Here is a 27,941-nt window from a genome sequence, read left to right on the forward strand (position 1 = left end):
CATACCGCGCTGAGAGCGCCCGATCTCGTCTGATCTCGGAAGCTAAGCAGCGTCGGGCCTGCTTAGTACTTGGATGGGAGACCGCCTGGGAATACCAGGTGCTGTAAGCTTTTGCCTTTTCTTCACTATTTATATAATATGCTGGCTTTTAGAAAGACGTGTTTTACCGCTCTATTTATTACAATCATTTAAATGTATTATAGAGTTTTAAGTGTTTTACATGTTTTTTAGGCCATTTTATTACTCTTAACATTTTAAGTGAGTGTGTGTCTTTAAAAAATGGATGGTTGGCCTGCCATGTGACTAGACACATGACAGGAAGCAGGAAGTACAACTGTATAAGAGAGCAGCATGACAAACAAAGGACAGTCACCAAACTGTTGGATTGAGGAGTTGCTAATTTTAGAGCTCACCTTTCCATTCACCACCTGCAAACTTTGGATTACACTTTCTGTGGATTGTATATACACCGGTGGACACTCACATTGGACTTATCAACACACTGGGATTCTTGGACTGTTTTTAGGGTATGGACAAATGAACTGTATTCTTTTAACAGCGTTTACCTCGTTTTATCGTGTTGTTTTAAAGTCTTTTATGTGAACCTTGTAAATAAACCAAATCTATTTAAACCAATCTTCTTTTATGTCTCATTCTTTTAACCACTAGTCATCTCTCACAGTTAAATCTGATCCCATTTTAGTCTTGTAACTCGGCTGATAAGGCCGATTGTTACACTTGGATGGGAGACCGCCTGGGAATACCAGGTGCTGTAAGCTTTTGCCTTTTCTTCACTATTTATATAATATGCTGGCTTTTACGGAGGCTGATCTTTAAATAGCCCACTTTTTGGAGCAGCCCTCGCTTACGGCCATACCGCGCTGAGAGCGCCCGATCTCGTCTGATCTCGGAAGCTAAGCAGCGTCGGGCCTGCTTAGTACTTGGATGGGAGACCGCCTGGGAATACCAGGTGCTGTAAGCTTTTGCCTTTTCTTCACTATTTATATAATATGCTGGCTTTTACGGAGGCTGATCTTTAAATAGCCCACTTTTTGGAGCAGCCCTCGCTTACGGCCATACCGCGCTGAGAGCGCCCGATCTCGTCTGATCTCGGAAGCTAAGCAGCGTCGGGCCTGCTTAGTACTTGGATGGGAGACCGCCTGGGAATACCAGGTGCTGTAAGCTTTTGCCTTTTCTTCACTATTTATATAATATGCTGGCTTTTACGGAGGCTGATCTTTAAATAGCCCACTTTTTGGAGCATCCCTCGCTTACGGCCATACCGCGCTGAGAGCGCCCGATCTCGTCTGATCTCGGAAGCTAAGCAGCGTCGGGCCTGCTTAGTACTTGGATGGGAGACCGCCTGGGAATACCAGGTGCTGTAAGCTTTTGCCTTTTCTTCACTATTTATATAATATGCTGGCTTTTAGAAAGACGTGTTTTACCGCTCTATTTATTACAATCATTTAAATGTATTATAGAGTTTTAAGTGTTTTACATGTTTTTTAGGCCATTTTATTACTCTTAACATTTTAAGTGAGTGTGTGTCTTTAAAAAATGGATGGTTGGCCTGCCATGTGACTAGACACATGACAGGAAGCAGGAAGTACAACTGTATAAGAGAGCAGCATGACAAACAAAGGACAGTCACCAAACTGTTGGATTGAGGAGTTGCTAATTTTAGAGCTCACCTTTCCATTCACCACCTGCAAACTTTGGATTACACTTTCTGTGGATTGTATATACACCGGTGGACACTCACATTGGACTTATCAACACACTGGGATTCTTGGACTGTTTTTAGGGTATGGACAAATGAACTGTATTCTTTTAACAGCGTTTACCTCGTTTTATCGTGTTGTTTTAAAGTCTTTTATGTGAACCTTGTAAATAAACCAAATCTATTTAAACCAATCTTCTTTTATGTCTCATTCTTTTAACCACTAGTCATCTCTCACAGTTAAATCTGACCCCATTTTAGTCTTGTAACTCGGCTGATAAGGCCGATTGTTACACTTGGATGGGAGACCGCCTGGCAATACCAGGTGCTGTAAGCTTTTGCCTTTTCTTCACTATTTATATAATATGCAGGCTTTTACGGAGGCTGATCTTTTAATTGCCCACTTTTTGGAGCAGCCCTCGCTTACGGCCATACCGCGCTGAGAGCGCCCGATCTCGTCTGATCTCGGAAGCTAAGCAGCGTCGGGCCTGCTTAGTACTTGGATGGGAGACCGCCTGGGAATACCAGGTGCTGTAAGCTTTTTCCTTTTCTTCACTATTTATATAATATGCTGGCTTTTAGAAAGACGTGTTTTACCGCTCTATTTATTACAATCATTTAAATGTATTATAGAGTTTTAAGTGTTTTACATGTTTTTTAGGCCATTTTATTACTCTTAACATTTTAAGTGAGTGTGTGTCTTTAAAAAATGGATGGTTGGCCTGCCATGTGACTAGACACATGACAGGAAGCAGGAAGTACAACTGTATAAGAGAGCAGCATGACAAACAAAGGACAGTCACCAAACTGTTGGATTGAGGAGTTGCTAATTTTAGAGCTCACCTTTCCATTCACCACCTGCAAACTTTGGATTACACTTTCTGTGGATTGTATATACACCGGTGGACACTCACATTGGACTTATCAACACACTGGGATTCTTGGACTGTTTTTAGGGTATGGACAAATGAACTGTATTCTTTTAACAGCGTTTACCTCGTTTTATCGTGTTGTTTTAAAGTCTTTTATGTGAACCTTGTAAATAAACCAAATCTATTTAAACCAATCTTCTTTTATGTCTCATTCTTTTAACCACTAGTCATCTCTCACAGTTAAATCTGATCCCATTTTAGTCTTGTAACTCGGCTGATAAGGCCGATTGTTACACTTGGATGGGAGACCGCCTGGGAATACCAGGTGCTGTAAGCTTTTGCCTTTTCTTCACTATTTATATAATATGCTGGCTTTTACGGAGGCTGATCTTTAAATAGCCCACTTTTTGGAGCAGCCCTCGCTTACGGCCATACCGCGCTGAGAGCGCCCGATCTCGTCTGATCTCGGAAGCTAAGCAGCGTCGGGCCTGCTTAGTACTTGGATGGGAGACCGCCTGGGAATACCAGGTGCTGTAAGCTTTTGCCTTTTCTTCACTATTTATATAATATGCTGGCTTTTACGGAGGCTGATCTTTAAATAGCCCACTTTTTGGAGCAGCCCTCGTTTACGGCCATACCGCGCTGAGAGCGCCCGATCTCGTCTGATCTCGGAAGCTAAGCAGCGTCGGGCCTGCTTAGTACTTGGATGGGAGACCGCCTGGGAATACCAGGTGCTGTAAGCTTTTGCCTTTTCTTCACTATTTATATAATATGCTGGCTTTTACGGAGGCTGATCTTTAAATAGCCCACTTTTTGGAGCAGCCCTCGCTTACGGCCATACCGCGCTGAGAGCGCCCGATCTCGTCTGATCTCGGAAGCTAAGCAGCGTCGGGCCTGCTTAGTACTTGGATGGGAGACCGCCTGGGAACACCAGGTGCTGTAAGCTTTTGCCTTTTCTTCACTATTTATATAATATGCTGGCTTTTAGAAAGACGTGTTTTACCGCTCTATTTATTACAATCATTTAAATGTATTATAGAGTTTTAAGTGTTTTACATGTTTTTTAGGCCATTTTATTACTCTTAACATTTTAAGTGAGTGTGTGTCTTTAAAAAATGGATGGTTGGCCTGCCATGTGACTAGACACATGACAGGAAGCAGGAAGTACAACTGTATAAGAGAGCAGCATGACAAACAAAGGACAGTCACCAAACTGTTGGATTGAGGAGTTGCTAATTTTAGAGCTCACCTTTCCATTCACCACCTGCAAACTTTGGATTACACTTTCTGTGGATTGTATATACACCGGTGGACACTCACATTGGACTTATCAACACACTGGGATTCTTGGACTGTTTTTAGGGTATGGACAAATGAACTGTATTCTTTTAACAGCGTTTACCTCGTTTTATCGTGTTGTTTTAAAGTCTTTTATGTGAACCTTGTAAATAAACCAAATCTATTTAAACCAATCTTCTTTTATGTCTCATTCTTTTAACCACTAGTCATCTCTCACAGTTAAATCTGATCCCATTTTAGTCTTGTAACTCGGCTGATAAGGCCGATTGTTACACTTGGATGGGAGACCGCCTGGGAATACCAGGTGCTGTAAGCTTTTGCCTTTTCTTCACTATTTATATAATATGCTGGCTTTTACGGAGGCTGATCTTTAAATAGCCCACTTTTTGGAGCAGCCCTCGCTTACGGCCATACCACCCTGGGGGCGCTAGTGAGTTGCTGGTAAAACAGGAAGTGTTCGGCTGCAGTGGGTGAGAAAGGCTCACTCTGTTTTGTTTTTTATTTGTTTGGTTTGTGGACAGTTGTTTTTTCTTATTTTTGATTTGTTTTTTTGTTAGTGGCTAAGCTTCCCAGCAGCATTGTGCTGTCTGGGAAGTTTTTGTAGTGATTATGGCTTCAAGAACGGACAGATTACAAGGTGAAGACGTGTATATGCCTGGAGAAAGACGAGACGAAACAGAAAATGGACGGGAAATAAGACAACGAGATGGACAGAAACGAACGGATTACAAAAAGAAGTACTCCAAAGAGGCAACAGTGATTGTGGATATGGTGGAGTTGAGAGATGCAAGAGCGGAGGATATTATAAAAGCAGTGAATGAAAGAATTGGAGGAGGTAAGATACTGGCAGTAAGACCTAGGCAAACAAAGGAATATGAAATAACACTGAGGAGTAAAGAGGATTGCAAGGACTTGGATGATGAATTAAAGATAAAAGGAAAAATGTGCAAAATAAGACATTTGCAGGATAGAGAATATGTGGTTTCCTTCATACATTTGCCGGCCTATATTGAAGATTCAGAGATTCTTGATAAATTAAAAGATTGGGGAGTAACACCAGCATCTGATATTAGAAGGAGGATGTATCCGGGCACAGAAATTGCAGATGGTACGAGGTACCTAAGGGTTAAATTCCCGAAGGAAGTGGTGTCGCTCCCATATAGCACAAAATTTAACACGGAGGAAGGAACACAATATTGCCGGATTTTACACGATCGGCAGGTGAAAACCTGTCGGTTGTGTATGAGTCCAGGGCATATGTTCAAAGACTGTCCGGAATTCAAGTGTTTTCAGTGCGAGGAGCAAGGACACTTCGCAAGAGATTGTGAGGCAATAAAGTGCCCGGATTGCAGAAGAGTGCTGGTAAGATGCGAGTGTTGGATGGAGGGGGAGAACGTATTACATAATGAAGAAATTTTCAGTGAAGGAAGGCAAATGTTGAAAGAAACAGAAATTGAGGAAGTGGAAAATGAGGAAGAGGCTGGGACAGAAAAGGAAACAAATAAAGAAGCCAACGTAGAAAATCAAGAGGTAATTGAGAACTCTCAGGAAGGGGAAATGGAAAATATATGGACACCTTTGGAAATAACACAGAGAACTTTCGAGACAATGGAGAATAAAGAACCAAAAAGCAAGGAAGAGCAAACAAAAGGTGACTTGGAGCAAATTAAAGAAAGAGAAAACCAAGAGGAGTTGGGGACCTTTCAGAAAGGAGAGAGGGAAGAGATATGGACACCGCTGGAATTAACACAGAGAACTTTAGAGGCAATGGAGATTCAAGAACTAAAAAGCAAGGAAGAGCAAACAATAGGTGCATGGGAGGAAAATAAAGAACTGGAAAAGACAGACAGATGGAGGGACGGAAAAGAAGTAGTAAGAAGAAGGACTATTAAGGTAAAACCCAATATTGAAGGTGCAAAGAGAAAGAGAAGAAAAGAACAGAATAAGGATGCAGAAAATTCTAAATGGGTCAATAGTTTTCAGGTGTTAATGGAGGAGGAGGAGGAGGAAGAAGATTAGCCCCCCCCCCCCTTTTTTGAATATATTATTAATTCTTTTACACATTAATTATCTACTCAATTTTTTTTTTCACCTTTTTTCAATGTTTTTAAAACTGATATCATGGAATGCTAGAGGTTTGATGAATATGGAAAAATTTGAGATGATGTGTGTATTATGTAAAGGAATTGATGTGATTGTGTTGCAAGAAACAAATTGGAAAAATGAAAGTATGAAAAGGTTCCAAACAAAATGGGATGGGAATATGTATTTTAATAATGGAGAAGAAAATGTGGGAAGTGGTGTAGCTATTTTAACCAGTAGAAGAATAGGAGGAAAAGAACAAGTGATATATGATGATAAAATGGGGAAAAGCTTAGCAGTGAAAATAGAAAAAGGAGAAGAGAATTTAATTATTTATAACATTCACGCCCCAAATGAAGAGAAAGAAAAGAAAAGGTTTTTTAGTAAAATATCTGACAATGTAAGAATATGGGAAAAGGGTATTTTGATTGGAGATTTTAATACTGTTTTTACGGAATTAGACTTGGCAAGTAACATGGTTTTTAGAATAGATAAAGGTAGAGAAGAATTGAAAAAGATGATGGAGGATTGCCAATTGATTGATGTTTGGAGGGAAAGAAACAGAACAAGAAGAACTTTTTCTAGAAGACAGATGGTTTTAAAAGAGCTAAAACAAAGTAGAATAGATTATGTTTTATGTATGAAGGAAATGGAAGGGATGATAAAGGATGTATTTTATGAAGTTGTAGGGTTGAGTGATCATTCTTTATTGCATTTGACAATAGATTTTACAAAAGTGGAAAGAGGAAGAGGGGTATGGATTTTAAATGCGGAGGTTTTAAAGAGTGATGATTTTAAGGACAGAGTTAAAAAGGTGGTAGAAGGAAATCTAAAAAATGATATGTATAAGGAAGATAAAGTAATTTGGTGGGATAATGTTAAGTGGGAGATAAAGAAAAGCTCAATGGAGTATAGTCAATTTTTTCAAAAAATCAAAAGACAAAAAGAACAACTGTTAAGGAAGAAGCTAGAAAATGAGCTAAGAAAAGAGGCGGAGAAGATGGGGAAAGGGAATATTGAGGAAATAGTAATGTTACAAGATAAGCTAAAATTAATGGAAGAAGAAAAGTGTAAAGGTGCAATAGTAAGAAGTAAAGCAAAGTATGCCGTAGAGGGAGAAAGATGTACACAATTTTTCTTTAATCTGGAAAGAAACAGACAAAAAGCAGATCTAATAAAAGAGGTTTTAAACAAAGATGGCAATTTAGAGACGGAAACGGAAGGAATTTTAAAAACAGTTAGGCAATTTTATATGGACTTGTTTAAAAAACAAGGAATAAAAAGAGAAGATGAAGAATTTTTAATAAAACAAATCCAAACAAAGGTAAATAAAGAAGACAAGAAATTCTGTGATGAGGATATTAAAGCAGAAGAAATAGAGATTGCAATCCAACAATTATCGACAAGGAAAAGTCCAGGGGTAGACGGTCTAACAAATGAATTCTATAAGGAATTTAAAGAGCTATTAGTACCGATTTTAAAAGAGGTTTATGAAGAAATTTTTAAGAAAGGGATATTGAGTGAAACAATGAAAATAGGAATGATAAAAATTATATACAAAAGAAGAGGTGATTCAAAAGATCTCAAGAATTTTAGACCAATAACAATGCTGAATACAGATTTTAAAATTTTAGCAAAGGTTTTAGCCAATAGATTAAAAAGTATTTTACCCAAGATTATTAAAACAACACAAGCATATGGGGTGCAAGGAAAAGACATAGCAGATGTGGTTAAAAGTATAAGAGACACAATATATTATATGAAAGAGAAAGATAAAGGGGGGTTTTTAATTAGCTTAGATCTGGAGAAGGCGTTTGACAGAGTAGAACATGAGTTTTTATTGGAGGTTCTTAAAGGTTTCGGGTTTGGGGAAAAATTTAGGAAATGGATACGAATTTTTTATAAGGATGTTTTAACTTGTATAAAATGTAATGGTTTTTTAACTGAATGTTTTCAGCCAACAAGGTCGATAAGACAAGGATGTCCATTGTCTGCCTTATTATACACGCTGGTAGCTGAACCTTTGGGTTTGGCTATAAAGGCAGACAGAAACATAAAAGCAATACAAATTGAGAAAAATGAAAAAAGAGAACCGGTGTATCAATACGCGGACGATACTACTTTGTTGGTTGAAGACATTCAGAGTATTAAAGAGGCAATGGGGATCTTAGAGCGCTATTGTAATGGTTCAGGAGCAAAAGTGAACGTGGGGAAAAGTGTGTGTATGAGGATTGGAAATGTACAAGAAATATCACAACACATACCATTCAAAGAAGAAAAGGAGATGATTAAAATTTTAGGAATTTGGGTAGGGATGGATTTTAATAAGACAGATAATTTGAATTGGGAGGGAGTTTTAATTGGAATTGAGAAAAGATTAAGATTTTGGCAGACCAGAAATTTGACTTTGAAGGGGAAAGTTTTAATTATTAATGCTTTATTGCTTTCTAAAGTTTGGTATGTGTTGGCAGTAACCCCATTGCCTCAAGGGTATTATAAGAAAATCAAAGAAGGGGTTTTAAAGTTTTTATGGGGAAAGGGGAGAGCCAAGATTGCATATCAAACATTGATTGGAGATATTAAGGAAGGAGGTTTGGGGCTTTTAGACACTTTTTTAAGAATGAAATCTTTAAGAATTAAAAATGTTCAACATTTTTTGGAAACAAGGAAGGAAGTAATTTGGAAATGTGTGATGGAATACTTTCTGGAAAAATGTGGTCTTTTTAAAATGGGGTGTAATGTTTTATGGATGGAGGTTAAAAATTGGATGACAGCAGGAATACCAAGGTTTTATATGGAGGTTTTAGAGACATGGGGTGAATTTTTAGAAAATGTACAGATTTTACCAAAAGGAAGAGCTCAGATTTTAGAACAGCCTCTTTTCTTAAACCCAAATATTGTAAATGAGGGGAATGTAGTATACTATAAGGAATGGTGGGATGGAGGCATAAGACAGGTAAAAGATGTATTATATGAAGTGATAAAAGGATATTTACCATTACAAGTTATTGTGGATGCTGTGGCGGATGATTTTAAAAGAGTGTATAAAACAAGATTACAGAAACAATATGAAGAGTTGAAAAAAGCAATACCAAAGGAATGGATTGAAAAAATTGACAATAATGAGACAGGTGATGAGAATGAATTGCCGGAGGTATATCTTAAAAAGACTGCTGGGGAAAAAATCAAATTGAAAGAATGTACAGTGAAAAATTTGTATGTGGTTTTTAGGTCAAGGGCTTTTACGAAACCAGTAGCACTCAGCTACTGGAAAGAAAGGTATGATGATTTGAATGAAAAGGAAATATGGGGAAATGTAAGATTAAAGTATATTGAACCAGTTTTAGAAAATTTTAACTACTTATTGAGACACAATTGTATTTTAACTGAAATGAGACTGTGTAAAATAGGACTTGAACAAGATGATATATGTAAAGTATGCAGAAAAGAAGGGGAAGGTTTACGGCATTTGTTTTTCTATTGTGAAAAATTGGAAGATTTTATGAGAAAGTTAAAAAAAATCGCAAAACTGCTTTTGGGAAAGAAATATGTGGAGGAACAAAAGAAATGGGAAAAAATGTTTCTATTTGGTATGGAAGATTGTAAAATGTATGTTTTTAATATATGTGTAACAGTGGCAAAATATGTAATTTGGTTAAGGAGGAACATGGCAAAATATGATGGAAAAAAGGTGGATGTATGGATTATGTTTAAAAACAGGATGGATATTGTTGTAAACTTGATACAGAACTATCTTTTATCACATGAGAAGGAGGAGGTTTTTATTGAAATATTGGTGAAGGGAAACCCTATGATTGAATTCAAAGACCATACAATAAAGTGGTTATGGGGAAATATGTAAAATATGTTAAACACAAATGTTGTAAAACCTAAGGAAAACTTGTGAATCTCTGAAATGTAACAAAATTTTAATTTTTTAAATAAAGGAGAAAAAAAAAAAAAAAAAAAAGAGCGCCCGATCTCGTCTGATCTCGGAAGCTAAGCAGCGTCGGGCCTGCTTAGTACTTGGATGGGAGACCGCCTGGGAATACCAGGTGCTGTAAGCTTTTGCCTTTTCTTCACTATTTATATAATATGCTGGCTTTTACGGAGGCTGATCTTTAAATAGCCCACTTTTTGGAGCAGCCCTCGCTTACGGCCATACCGCGCTGAGAGCGCCCGATCTCGTCTGATCTCGGAAGCTAAGCAGCGTCGGGCCTGCTTAGTACTTGGATGGGAGACCGCCTGGGAATACCAGGTGCTGTAAGCTTTTGCCTTTTCTTCACTATTTATATAATATGCTGGCTTTTACGGAGGCTGATCTTTAAATAGCCCACTTTTTGGAGCAGCCCTCGCTTACGGCCATACCGCGCTGAGAGCGCCCGATCTCGTCTGATCTCGGAAGCTAAGCAGCGTCGGGCCTGCTTAGTACTTGGATGGGAGACCGCCTGGGAATACCAGGTGCTGTAAGCTTTTGCCTTTTCTTCACTATTTATATAATATGCTGGCTTTTACGGAGGCTGATCTTTAAATAGCCCACTTTTTGGAGCAGCCCTCGCTTACGGCCACACCACCCTGAGAGCGCCCTAGAGCAAACCAGGAAGTGTGTGACTGCAGTTTGGAAAGAGAGATACTCTTACCTTCTCGATTTATTTGGTTAGTGTGAGTGAAAATAAGTTTTGGTTTGTGTTAGTAAGTTTTTTTGTTTTAAACCACTAACCAGCAGCCGTGTGCTGTCTGGGAAGTGGTTTGTGTTTGTTGTTTTTTCGCAAGTATGAGTGATTCGGACGGACTACACGGCAGCAACAAGGAAATGGCGGCAGAGATAGAGATGGCAAAAGAACAAAGGACTGAATTAGGACAACGAGAAAGGATCATAAGCAGCACAAAGAGGCTATACAGGAAAGAGGCAACAATAACTATTGATGTGAGTGAAACAAGAGATGGCAATGCAGAGAGTATCATTAAAGCAATAACGAAGAAAATCGGTGTGAAGGGAATTTTGGCGGTGCGCCCGAAACAACAGAAACAATATGAGGTAACAATGGAATCTGAGGAATGTTGTGATGAACTGTTAAATGGACTGGATATCAATGGACACATTTGTGAAGTGAGGAAGTTGGAAGACAGGGAGTATGTGGTGTCATTTATGCATATACCCGTCTATCTGAGTGACGACGACATCATAACGAAACTGGAGGGGTGGGGAGTTATCCCTGTCTCAAGTATGAAGAGGAGATGTTATCCAGGTACGGATATTGAAGATGGAACAAGGTTCATCAAAGCTAAATTCCCAAGAGAGGTGGCATCGCTCCCATACAGTACGCGGTTTGAGACAGCAGAAGGAACTCAGCATTTTCGGGTGATACACAATAAGCAGGTTAAAACCTGCCGGTTGTGTATGAGCCCGGAGCATTTCCTGAAGGATTGTCCAGACTTTAAGTGTCGCAAATGTGAGGAGCATGGTCATTTTGCACGGGAATGCAATGCAGTGAAGTGTCCAGACTGTTTTAAAACGCTAAACAAATGTGAATGCTGGATGCAGAACAACGAGGAAGAGGAGGAGCAACAAATGAACGGGCAGATGCATAACAACACTACAGAAACCCAAGAAACAAACGAAGAGGAAGAGCAGTACGAGATAACTGGAAGAGAGGGACATGGGACTAGTAAAGAACAAGAAAAAGAAGAGCAACAGGAAGTAGAAGATCAGGAGGAAAGAATGGAGGAAGAGAAATCAGCGGAAGAAACACTATCAAGGGGAGGAGAACTGATTGTAGTAGAACTGACAGGAGAGGAAGGAATAAAGAACCAAAAGGACAGAGGACTGGGAATAATGCCACGGAGAAAACAACTGAAGGTAATACCTAATTTGGAAATGGCAAAAAGGAAAAGACTTAAGTATTCAGAGAATAAAATTGAGGTGTTGAGTGGGGAAGATGGAGAAGATAATCAAGAATGACTGTTTTTAATTATTTATTTTTGTACAGTATGGTTTTAAATTTTGTATGCTGGAATGCAAGAGGATTAATGAATATGAACAAACTGAAAAATACTCTAGAACTATGCAAGAAAGAAGACATTATTGTATTTCAGGAAACGAACTGGAAAAAGGAGGTAATTGACAATGTCAAAAAGATGTGGAATGGTGAAATGTTTTATAGTAATGGAGATGTAAAGTTAGGAAGTGGAGTGGCGATTTTAATAAGAAATGATATTGACTGCAAAGTGAAAGAAATATATAATGATGGAAAAGGAAAATGTAATGCTGTTGAAATAAGTCACGGGGAAAAAGAGTTTATTTTAATGAATGTTCATGCGCCAACAGAAGAGAAAGAAAAAAGGGAGTTTTTTGAAAACATTAGAGGAATAATAGATAAATGGAAGTCAGTAATAATTGTAGGAGATTTTAACACTGTGTTTAGTAAAAGAGATATAGCGGAGGGAATGGTTTTTAGAACAGACATGGGAAGAAAAGAGCTGGTATCTTTAATGGAAGAAAGAAACATGACTGATGTGTGGAGGGAGAGACATGAAAACAAAAAAGAATTTACTAGAAGGAGCTTGGTTGGTAACTTTTTGAATCAAACGAGAATTGATTTTATTTTAAGTACAAGGGATATAGATTATTTTATTGATGATATTGTTTATAGTGACACTAGTTTTAGTGATCACAAGATGATAAGGTGGAAAATAGATTTTAACAAGGAGGATAAAGGACCAGGGGTGTGGATTTTAAATTCTGGAATTTTAAAAGATGAGAATTACAAATTGGGAATATATGATTTAATGGAACAGGAAAAGAAGGATGGCATGTATGGGGAAGACAAACGAATATGGTGGGAAAATGTAAAATATGAAATAAAGAAGTATTCAATTGAATTTAGTAAAGGTATGAGAAAAGCCAAAAATGCTAAAGAACAGGGAATTAGAGAAAGTTTAAGAAAAGAAACAAAGGAAAAGGTAATGGATATTCAAAAAATAGTAGAGTTAGAAGAGAAGCTTAAGAAAATGGAAGAGGAAAAATGTCAAGGGGCAAGACTAAGGAGCAAAGCTAGATACACAATAGAAGGGGAAAAATGTACTAAATTTTTTTTTGACCTAGAAAGAAGAAGGGGAAGGGCAGATACAATAAAAGAACTAAAAAACAAAGATGAAGAGTCCATAATAGGAACAGAGTTACTCTTAAATGAAGTAAGGATTTTTTATGAAGACTTGTTTAGAGAGGAAGGTATAGAAGAGGAAAACAAAAATTACTTACTGCAACATATCAAAGCGAGAGTAGAAGAAGAAGACAAAAAAGACTGTGACGAGGAAATAAAGGAAGAAGAGATAATACAAGCGATAGAAAGTCTAAAAAGTAACAAAAGTCCGGGAATAGATGGAATAGTGAATGAATTTTATAAGATTTTTAAGAAGGAAATAAGTAAGATCTTAAAAGAAGTGTATGATGAAATATTTAAGAAAAAAGAGCTGGATCAAAGAATGAGTATGGGACTAATGAAGTTGATTTATAAAAGAAAAGGTGATAATAAGAGTTTGAAGAATTATAGGCCGATTACAATGTTGAATGCAGATTTGAAGATTTTAGCTAAAATTTTATCAAGTAGATTGAAGAATGTCTTACCAAAAATAATTGAGACAAACCAGGCCTACGGGGTGACAGGGAGGGATATAGCGGATACAACAAGTGGTATACGAGACATAATGAGTATTTTAAAGGAAAATAATAGGAAAGGATATATAATTAGCCTAGACTTCGAGAAGGCTTTCGATAGAGTGGAGCATGAGTTTTTATTTTCGATTTTAGATCATTTTGGTTTTGGGGAGAATTTTAAAGAGTGGTTAAGGATTTTATATAGAAATATAATGACAAGAGTAAAATGTAACGGCTTTTTAACCAATCCTTTTAATGTCACAAGATCCATTAGACAAGGATGTCCATTATCAGCACAGCTATATACGCTGATAGCAGAACCACTAGGGATGTTAATTCAAAAAGATAAAGAAATAAAAGGGATAAAAATTGAGGAGGGACTAGAAGAAACAAAAGTATTTCAATATGCAGATGACACTACACTAATTGTGGAAGATTATAAAAGTGTTGAAAATGTAATGGAAAGGGTGACAAGGTTTTGTAAAGGTACAGGAGCAAAAGTAAATGCGGAAAAAACTGTTTATATGAAATTTGGAGAAGTGTCTGATTTAAAAGAGGTTCTGGGTTTTAAAGAAGTACAAGAAATGAAGATTTTAGGAGTAACGCTAGGTAAAGATGAGAAGAGTGCAACAGACAGAATGTGGGAAGAGGTTATAGGTGCAATGAAAAACAGATTGAATTTTTGGCAAAAAAGAATTTTGAATTTGAAAGGGAAGGTTTTAATAGCGAACGTTTTAATGTTAACCAAAATGTGGTACATTTTATCAGTGGTTTCAATGCCAAAATGGGTGGAAAAAAGAGTAAAAGAATATATTATGGATTTTATATGGGAGAAAAAACCCCCAAGAATAGCATACCACACACTCATTGGAAGGCCAGAAGAGGGAGGGTTGGGACTTGTTGATATAGAATTAAAAAAGAAAAGTATGAGAGTGAAGGTGGTTAAAAAATATTTGGACATGGATAAAAAGGGAGATTGGAAAATTACAATGAAACATTTTTTAGCAAAATGTGGGAATGTATTTTTAAATGATAACATTTTATGGATGAAACTCAAAAATTGGATGATGGAGGGGATACCAAATTTTTATAAAGAGGTTTTAGTTGCTTGGGGGTTTTTTCTCAAGGAGATTGATTTTAAGCCATTTGGGAGAAAAACGGTCCTCAATCAACCTATTTTCTTGAACAGTAACATTGTTTTTAATGGACAAGTTTTATTTTTTAAGAAATGGTGGGAAGTAGGGATAAGGCAAGTCAAAGATGTGTTGTATGAATTTAAAGATGGATTTTTGCCGTTACAAGTGATCATAGATGCTATGGAAGAAGAAAAAGAAGAATATAGTGTGGCTAGTCTGGAAAAACAATATGATGAAGTTAAAAGTGCAGTACCAAAAGAGTGGTTGGAAGAAATTAAAAAAAGAGAAGAAACAGAAAGCAAAGTTGATGTGTATATGAAAATGGAAGACAAAATGGTGGATTTGAGATTGTGTAATGTAAGGATGTTTTATCAATGTCTTAAAAAATATATTTTTAAGAAACCCAATGCAAATCAAATGTGGTTGAGACATTTTAATGGAATTGAAGAGAATGATATTTGGAAGAATATAAGAAGTGGGATTGGAAGTACAGATTTGGAGTGTCTAGACTATTTTATCAGACATAATGTGATTTTTTCGGAAATGAGGCTTTGTATAATGGGGAAGGAAAGTGATGCCATTTGTAAAATATGTAAAAAACAGGATGAAGGTATTCTACATTTGTTTTTATTTTGTGAAAAATTGGAAACATTTTTTCAAATGTTAAAGAAAATGATTAAGAGTTTAAGGGATGGGAAAGAAGAGAGTGACTGGAATCAAACTTTAATTTTGGGAGTGAAGGAAAAATGCAAGAATAAAAAAGTGATAGAGTTGTTATTGGTTTTGGCGAAAAGTGCTATATGGAAAAGGAGGAATTTAGGAAAGAGTAAAGGGTGTGTATTAGATCTGTGGAGATTATTTAAATGTAAGGTTGAGGAGTACATTTTAACACTGTGGAATTATTTTAAAATGGAAAAAAAAGAGATGCTGTTTTACAAAATATTTTCAAAACAAGTGGAGGAAGTGTTAAAAGGAAATGGGATTGAAATGCCAGAAAATTGATGTTTTGATTTTGATGTATTTTGTGGATGATGAATTGTATATGCTGAAATGTAATTTAATTGTCATTTTTATTTCATTCATGTAATGAATTTTAAACTTGTATAATAATAATCAAAAAAAAAAAAAAAAAAAAAAAAAGAGCGCCCGATCTCGTCTGATCTCGGAAGCTAAGCAGCGTCGGGCCTGCTTAGTACTTGGATGGGAGACCGCCTGGGAATACCAGGTGCTGTAAGCTTTTGCCTTTTCTTCACTATTTATATAATATGCTGGCTTTTACGGAGGCTGATCTTTAAATAGCCCACTTTTTGGAGCAGCCCTCGCTTACGGCCATACCGCGCTGAGAGCGCCCGATCTCGTCTGATCTCGGAAGCTAAGCAGCGTCGGGCCTGCTTAGTACTTGGATGGGAGACCGCCTGGGAATACCAGGTGCTGTAAGCTTTTGCCTTTTCTTCACTATTTATATAATATGCTGGCTTTTAGAAAGACGTGTTTTACCGCTCTATTTATTACAATCATTTAAATGTATTATAGAGTTTTAAGTGTTTTACATGTTTTTTAGGCCATTTTATTACTCTTAACATTTTAAGTGAGTGTGTGTCTTTAAAAAATGGATGGTTGGCCTGCCATGTGACTAGACACATGACAGGAAGCAGGAAGTACAACTGTATAAGAGAGCAGCATGACAAACAAAGGACAGTCACCAAACTGTTGGATTGAGGAGTTGCTAATTTTAGAGCTCACCTTTCCATTCACCACCTGCAAACTTTGGATTACACTTTCTGTGGATTGTATATACACCGGTGGACACTCACATTGGACTTATCAACACACTGGGATTCTTGGACTGTTTTTAGGGTATGGACAAATGAACTGTATTCTTTTAACAGCGTTTACCTCGTTTTATCGTGTTGTTTTAAAGTCTTTTATGTGAACCTTGTAAATAAACCAAATCTATTTAAACCAATCTTCTTTTATGTCTCATTCTTTTAACCACTAGTCATCTCTCACAGTTAAATCTGATCCCATTTTAGTCTTGTAACTCGGCTGATAAGGCCGATTGTTACACTTGGATGGGAGACCGCCTGGGAATACCAGGTGCTGTAAGCTTTTGCCTTTTCTTCACTATTTATATAATATGCTGGCTTTTACGGAGGCTGATCTTTAAATAGCCCACTTTTTGGAGCAGCCCTCGCTTACGGCCATACCGCGCTGAGAGCGCCCGATCTCGTCTGATCTCGGAAGCTAAGCAGCGTCGGGCCTGCTTAGTACTTGGATGGGAGACCGCCTGGGAATACCAGGTGCTGTAAGCTTTTGCCTTTTCTTCACTATTTATATAATATGCTGGCTTTTACGGAGGCTGATCTTTAAATAGCCCACTTTTTGGAGCAGCCCTCGCTTACGGCCACACCACCCTGAGAGCGCCCTAGAGCAAACCAGGAAGTGTGTGACTGCAGTTTGGAAAGAGAGATACTCTTACCTTCTCGATTTATTTGGTTAGTGTGAGTGAAAATAAGTTTTGGTTTGTGTTAGTAAGTTTTTTTGTTTTAAACCACTAACCAGCAGCCGTGTGCTGTCTGGGAAGTGGTTTGTGTTTGTTGTTTTTTCGCAAGTATGAGTGATTCGGACGGACTACACGGCAGCAACAAGGAAATGGCGGCAGAGATAGAGATGGCAAAAGAACAAAGGACTGAATTAGGACAACGAGAAAGGATCATAAGCAGCACAAAGAGGCTATACAGGAAAGAGGCAACAATAACTATTGATGTGAGTGAAACAAGAGATGGCAATGCAGAGAGTATCATTAAAGCAATAACGAAGAAAATCGGTGTGAAGGGAATTTTGGCGGTGCGCCCGAAACAACAGAAACAATATGAGGTAACAATGGAATCTGAGGAATGTTGTGATGAACTGTTAAATGGACTGGATATCAATGGACACATTTGTGAAGTGAGGAAGTTGGAAGACAGGGAGTATGTGGTGTCATTTATGCATATACCCGTCTATCTGAGTGACGACGACATCATAACGAAACTGGAGGGGTGGGGAGTTATCCCTGTCTCAAGTATGAAGAGGAGATGTTATCCAGGTACGGATATTGAAGATGGAACAAGGTTCATCAAAGCTAAATTCCCAAGAGAGGTGGCGTCGCTCCCATACAGTACGCGGTTTGAGACAGCAGAAGGAACTCAGCATTTTCGGGTGATACACAATAAGCAGGTTAAAACCTGCCGGTTGTGTATGAGCCCGGAGCATTTCCTGAAGGATTGTCCAGACTTTAAGTGTCGCAAATGTGAGGAGCATGGTCATTTTGCACGGGAATGCAATGCAGTGAAGTGTCCAGACTGTTTTAAAACGCTAAACAAATGTGAATGCTGGATGCAGAACAACGAGGAAGAGGAGGAGCAACAAATGAACGGGCAGATGCATAACAACACTACAGAAACCCAAGAAACAAACGAAGAGGAAGAGCAGTACGAGATAACTGGAAGAGAGGGACATGGGACTAGTAAAGAACAAGAAAAAGAAGAGCAACAGGAAGTAGAAGATCAGGAGGAAAGAATGGAGGAAGAGAAATCAGCGGAAGAAACACTATCAAGGGGAGGAGAACTGATTGTAGTAGAACTGACAGGAGAGGAAGGAATAAAGAACCAAAAGGACAGAGGACTGGGAATAATGCCACGGAGAAAACAACTGAAGGTAATACCTAATTTGGAAATGGCAAAAAGGAAAAGACTTAAGTATTCAGAGAATAAAATTGAGGTGTTGAGTGGGGAAGATGGAGAAGATAATCAAGAATGACTGTTTTTAATTATTTATTTTTGTACAGTATGGTTTTAAATTTTGTATGCTGGAATGCAAGAGGATTAATGAATATGAACAAACTGAAAAATACTCTAGAACTATGCAAGAAAGAAGACATTATTGTATTTCAGGAAACGAACTGGAAAAAGGAGGTAATTGACAATGTCAAAAAGATGTGGAATGGTGAAATGTTTTATAGTAATGGAGATGTAAAGTTAGGAAGTGGAGTGGCGATTTTAATAAGAAATGATATTGACTGCAAAGTGAAAGAAATATATAATGATGGAAAAGGAAAATGTAATGCTGTTGAAATAAGTCACGGGGAAAAAGAGTTTATTTTAATGAATGTTCATGCGCCAACAGAAGAGAAAGAAAAAAGGGAGTTTTTTGAAAACATTAGAGGAATAATAGATAAATGGAAGTCAGTAATAATTGTAGGAGATTTTAACACTGTGTTTAGTAAAAGAGATATAGCGGAGGGAATGGTTTTTAGAACAGACATGGGAAGAAAAGAGCTGGTATCTTTAATGGAAGAAAGAAACATGACTGATGTGTGGAGGGAGAGACATGAAAACAAAAAAGAATTTACTAGAAGGAGCTTGGTTGGTAACTTTTTGAATCAAACGAGAATTGATTTTATTTTAAGTACAAGGGATATAGATTATTTTATTGATGATATTGTTTATAGTGACACTAGTTTTAGTGATCACAAGATGATAAGGTGGAAAATAGATTTTAACAAGGAGGATAAAGGACCAGGGGTGTGGATTTTAAATTCTGGAATTTTAAAAGATGAGAATTACAAATTGGGAATATATGATTTAATGGAACAGGAAAAGAAGGATGGCATGTATGGGGAAGACAAACGAATATGGTGGGAAAATGTAAAATATGAAATAAAGAAGTATTCAATTGAATTTAGTAAAGGTATGAGAAAAGCCAAAAATGCTAAAGAACAGGGAATTAGAGAAAGTTTAAGAAAAGAAACAAAGGAAAAGGTAATGGATATTCAAAAAATAGTAGAGTTAGAAGAGAAGCTTAAGAAAATGGAAGAGGAAAAATGTCAAGGGGCAAGACTAAGGAGCAAAGCTAGATACACAATAGAAGGGGAAAAATGTACTAAATTTTTTTTTGACCTAGAAAGAAGAAGGGGAAGGGCAGATACAATAAAAGAACTAAAAAACAAAGATGAAGAGTCCATAATAGGAACAGAGTTACTCTTAAATGAAGTAAGGATTTTTTATGAAGACTTGTTTAGAGAGGAAGGTATAGAAGAGGAAAACAAAAATTACTTACTGCAACATATCAAAGCGAGAGTAGAAGAAGAAGACAAAAAAGACTGTGACGAGGAAATAAAGGAAGAAGAGATAATACAAGCGATAGAAAGTCTAAAAAGTAACAAAAGTCCGGGAATAGATGGAATAGTGAATGAATTTTATAAGATTTTTAAGAAGGAAATAAGTAAGATCTTAAAAGAAGTGTATGATGAAATATTTAAGAAAAAAGAGCTGGATCAAAGAATGAGTATGGGACTAATGAAGTTGATTTATAAAAGAAAAGGTGATAATAAGAGTTTGAAGAATTATAGGCCGATTACAATGTTGAATGCAGATTTGAAGATTTTAGCTAAAATTTTATCAAGTAGATTGAAGAATGTCTTACCAAAAATAATTGAGACAAACCAGGCCTACGGGGTGACAGGGAGGGATATAGCGGATACAACAAGTGGTATACGAGACATAATGAGTATTTTAAAGGAAAATAATAGGAAAGGATATATAATTAGCCTAGACTTCGAGAAGGCTTTCGATAGAGTGGAGCATGAGTTTTTATTTTCGATTTTAGATCATTTTGGTTTTGGGGAGAATTTTAAAGAGTGGTTAAGGATTTTATATAGAAATATAATGACAAGAGTAAAATGTAACGGCTTTTTAACCAATCCTTTTAATGTCACAAGATCCATTAGACAAGGATGTCCATTATCAGCACAGCTATATACGCTGATAGCAGAACCACTAGGGATGTTAATTCAAAAAGATAAAGAAATAAAAGGGATAAAAATTGAGGAGGGACTAGAAGAAACAAAAGTATTTCAATATGCAGATGACACTACACTAATTGTGGAAGATTATAAAAGTGTTGAAAATGTAATGGAAAGGGTGACAAGGTTTTGTAAAGGTACAGGAGCAAAAGTAAATGCGGAAAAAACTGTTTATATGAGATTTGGAGAAGTGTCTGATTTAAAAGAGGTTCTGGGTTTTAAAGAAGTACAAGAAATGAAGATTTTAGGAGTAACGCTAGGTAAAGATGAGAAGAGTGCAACAGACAGAATGTGGGAAGAGGTTATAGGTGCAATGAAAAACAGATTGAATTTTTGGCAAAAAAGAATTTTGAATTTGAAAGGGAAGGTTTTAATAGCGAACGTTTTAATGTTAACCAAAATGTGGTACATTTTATCAGTGGTTTCAATGCCAAAATGGGTGGAAAAAAGAGTAAAAGAATATATTATGGATTTTATATGGGAGAAAAAACCCCCAAGAATAGCATACCACACACTCATTGGAAGGCCAGAAGAGGGAGGGTTGGGACTTGTTGATATAGAATTAAAAAAGAAAAGTATGAGAGTGAAGGTGGTTAAAAAATATTTGGACATGGATAAAAAGGGAGATTGGAAAATTACAATGAAACATTTTTTAGCAAAATGTGGGAATGTATTTTTAAATGATAACATTTTATGGATGAAACTCAAAAATTGGATGATGGAGGGGATACCAAATTTTTATAAAGAGGTTTTAGTTGCTTGGGGGTTTTTTCTCAAGGAGATTGATTTTAAGCCATTTGGGAGAAAAACGGTCCTCAATCAACCTATTTTCTTGAACAGTAACATTGTTTTTAATGGACAAGTTTTATTTTTTAAGAAATGGTGGGAAGTAGGGATAAGGCAAGTCAAAGATGTGTTGTATGAATTTAAAGATGGATTTTTGCCGTTACAAGTGATCATAGATGCTATGGAAGAAGAAAAAGAAGAATATAGTGTGGCTAGTCTGGAAAAACAATATGATGAAGTTAAAAGTGCAGTACCAAAAGAGTGGTTGGAAGAAATTAAAAAAAGAGAAGAAACAGAAAGCAAAGTTGATGTGTATATGAAAATGGAAGACAAAATGGTGGATTTGAGATTGTGTAATGTAAGGATGTTTTATCAATGTCTTAAAAAATATATTTTTAAGAAACCCAATGCAAATCAAATGTGGTTGAGACATTTTAATGGAATTGAAGAGAATGATATTTGGAAGAATATAAGAAGTGGGATTGGAAGTACAGATTTGGAGTGTCTAGACTATTTTATCAGACATAATGTGATTTTTTCGGAAATGAGGCTTTGTATAATGGGGAAGGAAAGTGATGCCATTTGTAAAATATGTAAAAAACAGGATGAAGGTATTCTACATTTGTTTTTATTTTGTGAAAAATTGGAAACATTTTTTCAAATGTTAAAGAAAATGATTAAGAGTTTAAGGGATGGGAAAGAAGAGAGTGACTGGAATCAAACTTTAATTTTGGGAGTGAAGGAAAAATGCAAGAATAAAAAAGTGATAGAGTTGTTATTGGTTTTGGCGAAAAGTGCTATATGGAAAAGGAGGAATTTAGGAAAGAGTAAAGGGTGTGTATTAGATCTGTGGAGATTATTTAAATGTAAGGTTGAGGAGTACATTTTAACACTGTGGAATTATTTTAAAATGGAAAAAAAAGAGATGCTGTTTTACAAAATATTTTCAAAACAAGTGGAGGAAGTGTTAAAAGGAAATGGGATTGAAATGCCAGAAAATTGATGTTTTGATTTTGATGTATTTTGTGGATGATGAATTGTATATGCTCAAATGTAATTTAATTGTCATTTTTATTTCATTCATGTAATGAATTTTAAACTTGTATAATAATAATCAAAAAAAAAAAAAAAAAAAAAAAAAGAGCGCCCGATCTCGTCTGATCTCGGAAGCTAAGCAGCGTCGGGCCTGCTTAGTACTTGGATGGGAGACCGCCTGGGAATACCAGGTGCTGTAAGCTTTTGCCTTTTCTTCACTATTTATATAATATGCTGGCTTTTACGGAGGCTGATCTTTAAATAGCCCACTTTTTGGAGCAGCCCTCGCTTACGGCCATACCGCGCTGAGAGCGCCCGATCTCGTCTGATCTCGGAAGCTAAGCAGCGTCGGGCCTGCTTAGTACTTGGATGGGAGACCGCCTGGGAATACCAGGTGCTGTAAGCTTTTGCCTTTTCTTCACTATTTATATAATATGCTGGCTTTTAGAAAGACGTGTTTTACCGCTCTATTTATTACAATCATTTAAATGTATTATAGAGTTTTAAGTGTTTTACATGTTTTTTAGGCCATTTTATTACTCTTAACATTTTAAGTGAGTGTGTGTCTTTAAAAAATGGATGGTTGGCCTGCCATGTGACTAGACACATGACAGGAAGCAGGAAGTACAACTGTATAAGAGAGCAGCATGACAAACAAAGGACAGTCACCAAACTGTTGGATTGAGGAGTTGCTAATTTTAGAGCTCACCTTTCCATTCACCACCTGCAAACTTTGGATTACACTTTCTGTGGATTGTATATACACCGGTGGACACTCACATTGGACTTATCAACACACTGGGATTCTTGGACTGTTTTTAGGGTATGGACAAATGAACTGTATTCTTTTAACAGCGTTTACCTCGTTTTATCGTGTTGTTTTAAAGTCTTTTATGTGAACCTTGTAAATAAACCAAATCTATTTAAACCAATCTTCTTTTATGTCTCATTCTTTTAACCACTAGTCATCTCTCACAGTTAAATCTGATCCCATTTTAGTCTTGTAACTCGGCTGATAAGGCCGATTGTTACACTTGGATGGGAGACCGCCTGGGAATACCAGGTGCTGTAAGCTTTTGCCTTTTCTTCACTATTTATATAATATGCTGGCTTTTACGGAGGCTGATCTTTAAATAGCCCACTTTTTGGAGCAGCCCTCGCTTACGGCCATACCGCGCTGAGAGCGCCCGATCTCGTCTGATCTCGGAAGCTAAGCAGCGTCGGGCCTGCTTAGTACTTGGATGGGAGACCGCCTGGGAATACCAGGTGCTGTAAGCTTTTGCCTTTTCTTCACTATTTATATAATATGCTGGCTTTTACGGAGGCTGATCTTTAAATAGCCCACTTTTTGGAGCAGCCCTCGCTTACGGCCACACCACCCTGAGAGCGCCCTAGAGCAAACCAGGAAGTGTGTGACTGCAGTTTGGAAAGAGAGATACTCTTACCTTCTCGATTTATTTGGTTAGTGTGAGTGAAAATAAGTTTTGGTTTGTGTTAGTAAGTTTTTTTGTTTTAAACCACTAACCAGCAGCCGTGTGCTGTCTGGGAAGTGGTTTGTGTTTGTTGTTTTTTCGCAAGTATGAGTGATTCGGACGGACTACACGGCAGCAACAAGGAAATGGCGGCAGAGATAGAGATGGCAAAAGAACAAAGGACTGAATTAGGACAACGAGAAAGGATCATAAGCAGCACAAAGAGGCTATACAGGAAAGAGGCAACAATAACTATTGATGTGAGTGAAACAAGAGATGGCAATGCAGAGAGTATCATTAAAGCAATAACGAAGAAAATCGGTGTGAAGGGAATTTTGGCGGTGCGCCCGAAACAACAGAAACAATATGAGGTAACAATGGAATCTGAGGAATGTTGTGATGAACTGTTAAATGGACTGGATATCAATGGACACATTTGTGAAGTGAGGAAGTTGGAAGACAGGGAGTATGTGGTGTCATTTATGCATATACCCGTCTATCTGAGTGACGACGACATCATAACGAAACTGGAGGGGTGGGGAGTTATCCCTGTCTCAAGTATGAAGAGGAGATGTTATCCAGGTACGGATATTGAAGATGGAACAAGGTTCATCAAAGCTAAATTCCCAAGAGAGGTGGCATCGCTCCCATACAGTACGCGGTTTGAGACAGCAGAAGGAACTCAGCATTTTCGGGTGATACACAATAAGCAGGTTAAAACCTGCCGGTTGTGTATGAGCCCGGAGCATTTCCTGAAGGATTGTCCAGACTTTAAGTGTCGCAAATGTGAGGAGCATGGTCATTTTGCACGGGAATGCAATGCAGTGAAGTGTCCAGACTGTTTTAAAACGCTAAACAAATGTGAATGCTGGATGCAGAACAACGAGGAAGAGGAGGAGCAACAAATGAACGGGCAGATGCATAACAACACTACAGAAACCCAAGAAACAAACGAAGAGGAAGAGCAGTACGAGATAACTGGAAGAGAGGGACATGGGACTAGTAAAGAACAAGAAAAAGAAGAGCAACAGGAAGTAGAAGATCAGGAGGAAAGAATGGAGGAAGAGAAATCAGCGGAAGAAACACTATCAAGGGGAGGAGAACTGATTGTAGTAGAACTGACAGGAGAGGAAGGAATAAAGAACCAAAAGGACAGAGGACTGGGAATAATGCCACGGAGAAAACAACTGAAGGTAATACCTAATTTGGAAATGGCAAAAAGGAAAAGACTTAAGTATTCAGAGAATAAAATTGAGGTGTTGAGTGGGGAAGATGGAGAAGATAATCAAGAATGACTGTTTTTAATTATTTATTTTTGTACAGTATGGTTTTAAATTTTGTATGCTGGAATGCAAGAGGATTAATGAATATGAACAAACTGAAAAATACTCTAGAACTATGCAAGAAAGAAGACATTATTGTATTTCAGGAAACGAACTGGAAAAAGGAGGTAATTGACAATGTCAAAAAGATGTGGAATGGTGAAATGTTTTATAGTAATGGAGATGTAAAGTTAGGAAGTGGAGTGGCGATTTTAATAAGAAATGATATTGACTGCAAAGTGAAAGAAATATATAATGATGGAAAAGGAAAATGTAATGCTGTTGAAATAAGTCACGGGGAAAAAGAGTTTATTTTAATGAATGTTCATGCGCCAACAGAAGAGAAAGAAAAAAGGGAGTTTTTTGAAAACATTAGAGGAATAATAGATAAATGGAAGTCAGTAATAATTGTAGGAGATTTTAACACTGTGTTTAGTAAAAGAGATATAGCGGAGGGAATGGTTTTTAGAACAGACATGGGAAGAAAAGAGCTGGTATCTTTAATGGAAGAAAGAAACATGACTGATGTGTGGAGGGAGAGACATGAAAACAAAAAAGAATTTACTAGAAGGAGCTTGGTTGGTAACTTTTTGAATCAAACGAGAATTGATTTTATTTTAAGTACAAGGGATATAGATTATTTTATTGATGATATTGTTTATAGTGACACTAGTTTTAGTGATCACAAGATGATAAGGTGGAAAATAGATTTTAACAAGGAGGATAAAGGACCAGGGGTGTGGATTTTAAATTCTGGAATTTTAAAAGATGAGAATTACAAATTGGGAATATATGATTTAATGGAACAGGAAAAGAAGGATGGCATGTATGGGGAAGACAAACGAATATGGTGGGAAAATGTAAAATATGAAATAAAGAAGTATTCAATTGAATTTAGTAAAGGTATGAGAAAAGCCAAAAATGCTAAAGAACAGGGAATTAGAGAAAGTTTAAGAAAAGAAACAAAGGAAAAGGTAATGGATATTCAAAAAATAGTAGAGTTAGAAGAGAAGCTTAAGAAAATGGAAGAGGAAAAATGTCAAGGGGCAAGACTAAGGAGCAAAGCTAGATACACAATAGAAGGGGAAAAATGTACTAAATTTTTTTTTGACCTAGAAAGAAGAAGGGGAAGGGCAGATACAATAAAAGAACTAAAAAACAAAGATGAAGAGTCCATAATAGGAACAGAGTTACTCTTAAATGAAGTAAGGATTTTTTATGAAGACTTGTTTAGAGAGGAAGGTATAGAAGAGGAAAACAAAAATTACTTACTGCAACATATCAAAGCGAGAGTAGAAGAAGAAGACAAAAAAGACTGTGACGAGGAAATAAAGGAAGAAGAGATAATACAAGCGATAGAAAGTCTAAAAAGTAACAAAAGTCCGGGAATAGATGGAATAGTGAATGAATTTTATAAGATTTTTAAGAAGGAAATAAGTAAGATCTTAAAAGAAGTGTATGATGAAATATTTAAGAAAAAAGAGCTGGATCAAAGAATGAGTATGGGACTAATGAAGTTGATTTATAAAAGAAAAGGTGATAATAAGAGTTTGAAGAATTATAGGCCGATTACAATGTTGAATGCAGATTTGAAGATTTTAGCTAAAATTTTATCAAGTAGATTGAAGAATGTCTTACCAAAAATAATTGAGACAAACCAGGCCTACGGGGTGACAGGGAGGGATATAGCGGATACAACAAGTGGTATACGAGACATAATGAGTATTTTAAAGGAAAATAATAGGAAAGGATATATAATTAGCCTAGACTTCGAGAAGGCTTTCGATAGAGTGGAGCATGAGTTTTTATTTTCGATTTTAGATCATTTTGGTTTTGGGGAGAATTTTAAAGAGTGGTTAAGGATTTTATATAGAAATATAATGACAAGAGTAAAATGTAACGGCTTTTTAACCAATCCTTTTAATGTCACAAGATCCATTAGACAAGGATGTCCATTATCAGCACAGCTATATACGCTGATAGCAGAACCACTAGGGATGTTAATTCAAAAAGATAAAGAAATAAAAGGGATAAAAATTGAGGAGGGACTAGAAGAAACAAAAGTATTTCAATATGCAGATGACACTACACTAATTGTGGAAGATTATAAAAGTGTTGAAAATGTAATGGAAAGGGTGACAAGGTTTTGTAAAGGTACAGGAGCAAAAGTAAATGCGGAAAAAACTGTTTATATGAGATTTGGAGAAGTGTCTGATTTAAAAGAGGTTCTGGGTTTTAAAGAAGTACAAGAAATGAAGATTTTAGGAGTAACGCTAGGTAAAGATGAGAAGAGTGCAACAGACAGAATGTGGGAAGAGGTTATAGGTGCAATGAAAAACAGATTGAATTTTTGGCAAAAAAGAATTTTGAATTTGAAAGGGAAGGTTTTAATAGCGAACGTTTTAATGTTAACCAAAATGTGGTACATTTTATCAGTGGTTTCAATGCCAAAATGGGTGGAAAAAAGAGTAAAAGAATATATTATGGATTTTATATGGGAGAAAAAACCCCCAAGAATAGCATACCACACACTCATTGGAAGGCCAGAAGAGGGAGGGTTGGGACTTGTTGATATAGAATTAAAAAAGAAAAGTATGAGAGTGAAGGTGGTTAAAAAATATTTGGACATGGATAAAAAGGGAGATTGGAAAATTACAATGAAACATTTTTTAGCAAAATGTGGGAATGTATTTTTAAATGATAACATTTTATGGA

At 36.8% G+C, this 27,941-nt stretch overlaps 14 non-coding genes across 14 annotated transcripts in view; all 14 read left to right on the forward strand.

Annotated features, from left to right (window-relative positions):
- Window positions 1-110, forward strand: part of LOC141299197 (5S ribosomal RNA) — a 119-nt gene extending 9 nt beyond the window's left edge. Inside the window, exon 1 of the ribosomal RNA XR_012341724.1 lies at window positions 1-110. This exon is cut by the window's left edge and continues 9 nt beyond it. This is a non-coding gene — a ribosomal RNA (5S ribosomal RNA).
- A 753-nt stretch (window positions 111-863) lies between these two features.
- On the forward strand, window positions 864-982 carry LOC141299198 (5S ribosomal RNA). The gene has a single exon (XR_012341725.1). It is a non-coding gene; the product is annotated as a 5S ribosomal RNA (ribosomal RNA).
- Window positions 983-1,066: 84 nt separating this feature from the next.
- Window positions 1,067-1,185, forward strand: LOC141299199 (5S ribosomal RNA). Its single transcript, XR_012341726.1, has one exon. It is a non-coding gene; the product is annotated as a 5S ribosomal RNA (ribosomal RNA).
- Window positions 1,186-1,269: 84 nt separating this feature from the next.
- Window positions 1,270-1,388, forward strand: LOC141299200 (5S ribosomal RNA). The gene has a single exon (XR_012341727.1). It is a non-coding gene; the product is annotated as a 5S ribosomal RNA (ribosomal RNA).
- A 753-nt stretch (window positions 1,389-2,141) lies between these two features.
- Window positions 2,142-2,260, forward strand: LOC141299213 (5S ribosomal RNA). The gene has a single exon (XR_012341731.1). It is a non-coding gene; the product is annotated as a 5S ribosomal RNA (ribosomal RNA).
- A 753-nt stretch (window positions 2,261-3,013) lies between these two features.
- On the forward strand, window positions 3,014-3,132 carry LOC141299219 (5S ribosomal RNA). Its single transcript, XR_012341732.1, has one exon. It is a non-coding gene; the product is annotated as a 5S ribosomal RNA (ribosomal RNA).
- Window positions 3,133-3,216: 84 nt separating this feature from the next.
- LOC141315637 (5S ribosomal RNA) lies at window positions 3,217-3,335 on the forward strand. The gene has a single exon (XR_012351071.1). It is a non-coding gene; the product is annotated as a 5S ribosomal RNA (ribosomal RNA).
- An 84-nt stretch (window positions 3,336-3,419) lies between these two features.
- On the forward strand, window positions 3,420-3,538 carry LOC141311764 (5S ribosomal RNA). The gene has a single exon (XR_012349170.1). It is a non-coding gene; the product is annotated as a 5S ribosomal RNA (ribosomal RNA).
- A 6,586-nt stretch (window positions 3,539-10,124) lies between these two features.
- On the forward strand, window positions 10,125-10,243 carry LOC141299226 (5S ribosomal RNA). The gene has a single exon (XR_012341733.1). It is a non-coding gene; the product is annotated as a 5S ribosomal RNA (ribosomal RNA).
- Window positions 10,244-10,327: 84 nt separating this feature from the next.
- Window positions 10,328-10,446, forward strand: LOC141299234 (5S ribosomal RNA). The gene has a single exon (XR_012341735.1). It is a non-coding gene; the product is annotated as a 5S ribosomal RNA (ribosomal RNA).
- A 5,641-nt stretch (window positions 10,447-16,087) lies between these two features.
- On the forward strand, window positions 16,088-16,206 carry LOC141299240 (5S ribosomal RNA). Its single transcript, XR_012341736.1, has one exon. It is a non-coding gene; the product is annotated as a 5S ribosomal RNA (ribosomal RNA).
- Window positions 16,207-16,959: 753 nt separating this feature from the next.
- LOC141299247 (5S ribosomal RNA) lies at window positions 16,960-17,078 on the forward strand. The gene has a single exon (XR_012341737.1). It is a non-coding gene; the product is annotated as a 5S ribosomal RNA (ribosomal RNA).
- Window positions 17,079-22,719: 5,641 nt separating this feature from the next.
- On the forward strand, window positions 22,720-22,838 carry LOC141299250 (5S ribosomal RNA). The gene has a single exon (XR_012341738.1). It is a non-coding gene; the product is annotated as a 5S ribosomal RNA (ribosomal RNA).
- Window positions 22,839-23,591: 753 nt separating this feature from the next.
- Window positions 23,592-23,710, forward strand: LOC141299258 (5S ribosomal RNA). The gene has a single exon (XR_012341739.1). It is a non-coding gene; the product is annotated as a 5S ribosomal RNA (ribosomal RNA).
- Window positions 23,711-27,941: the final 4,231 nt, after the last annotated feature.

The sequence above is a fragment of the Garra rufa genome, chromosome 1 (assembly GCF_049309525.1).
Source record: "Garra rufa chromosome 1, GarRuf1.0, whole genome shotgun sequence".
Taxonomy (NCBI): Eukaryota; Metazoa; Chordata; class Actinopteri; order Cypriniformes; family Cyprinidae; genus Garra; species Garra rufa.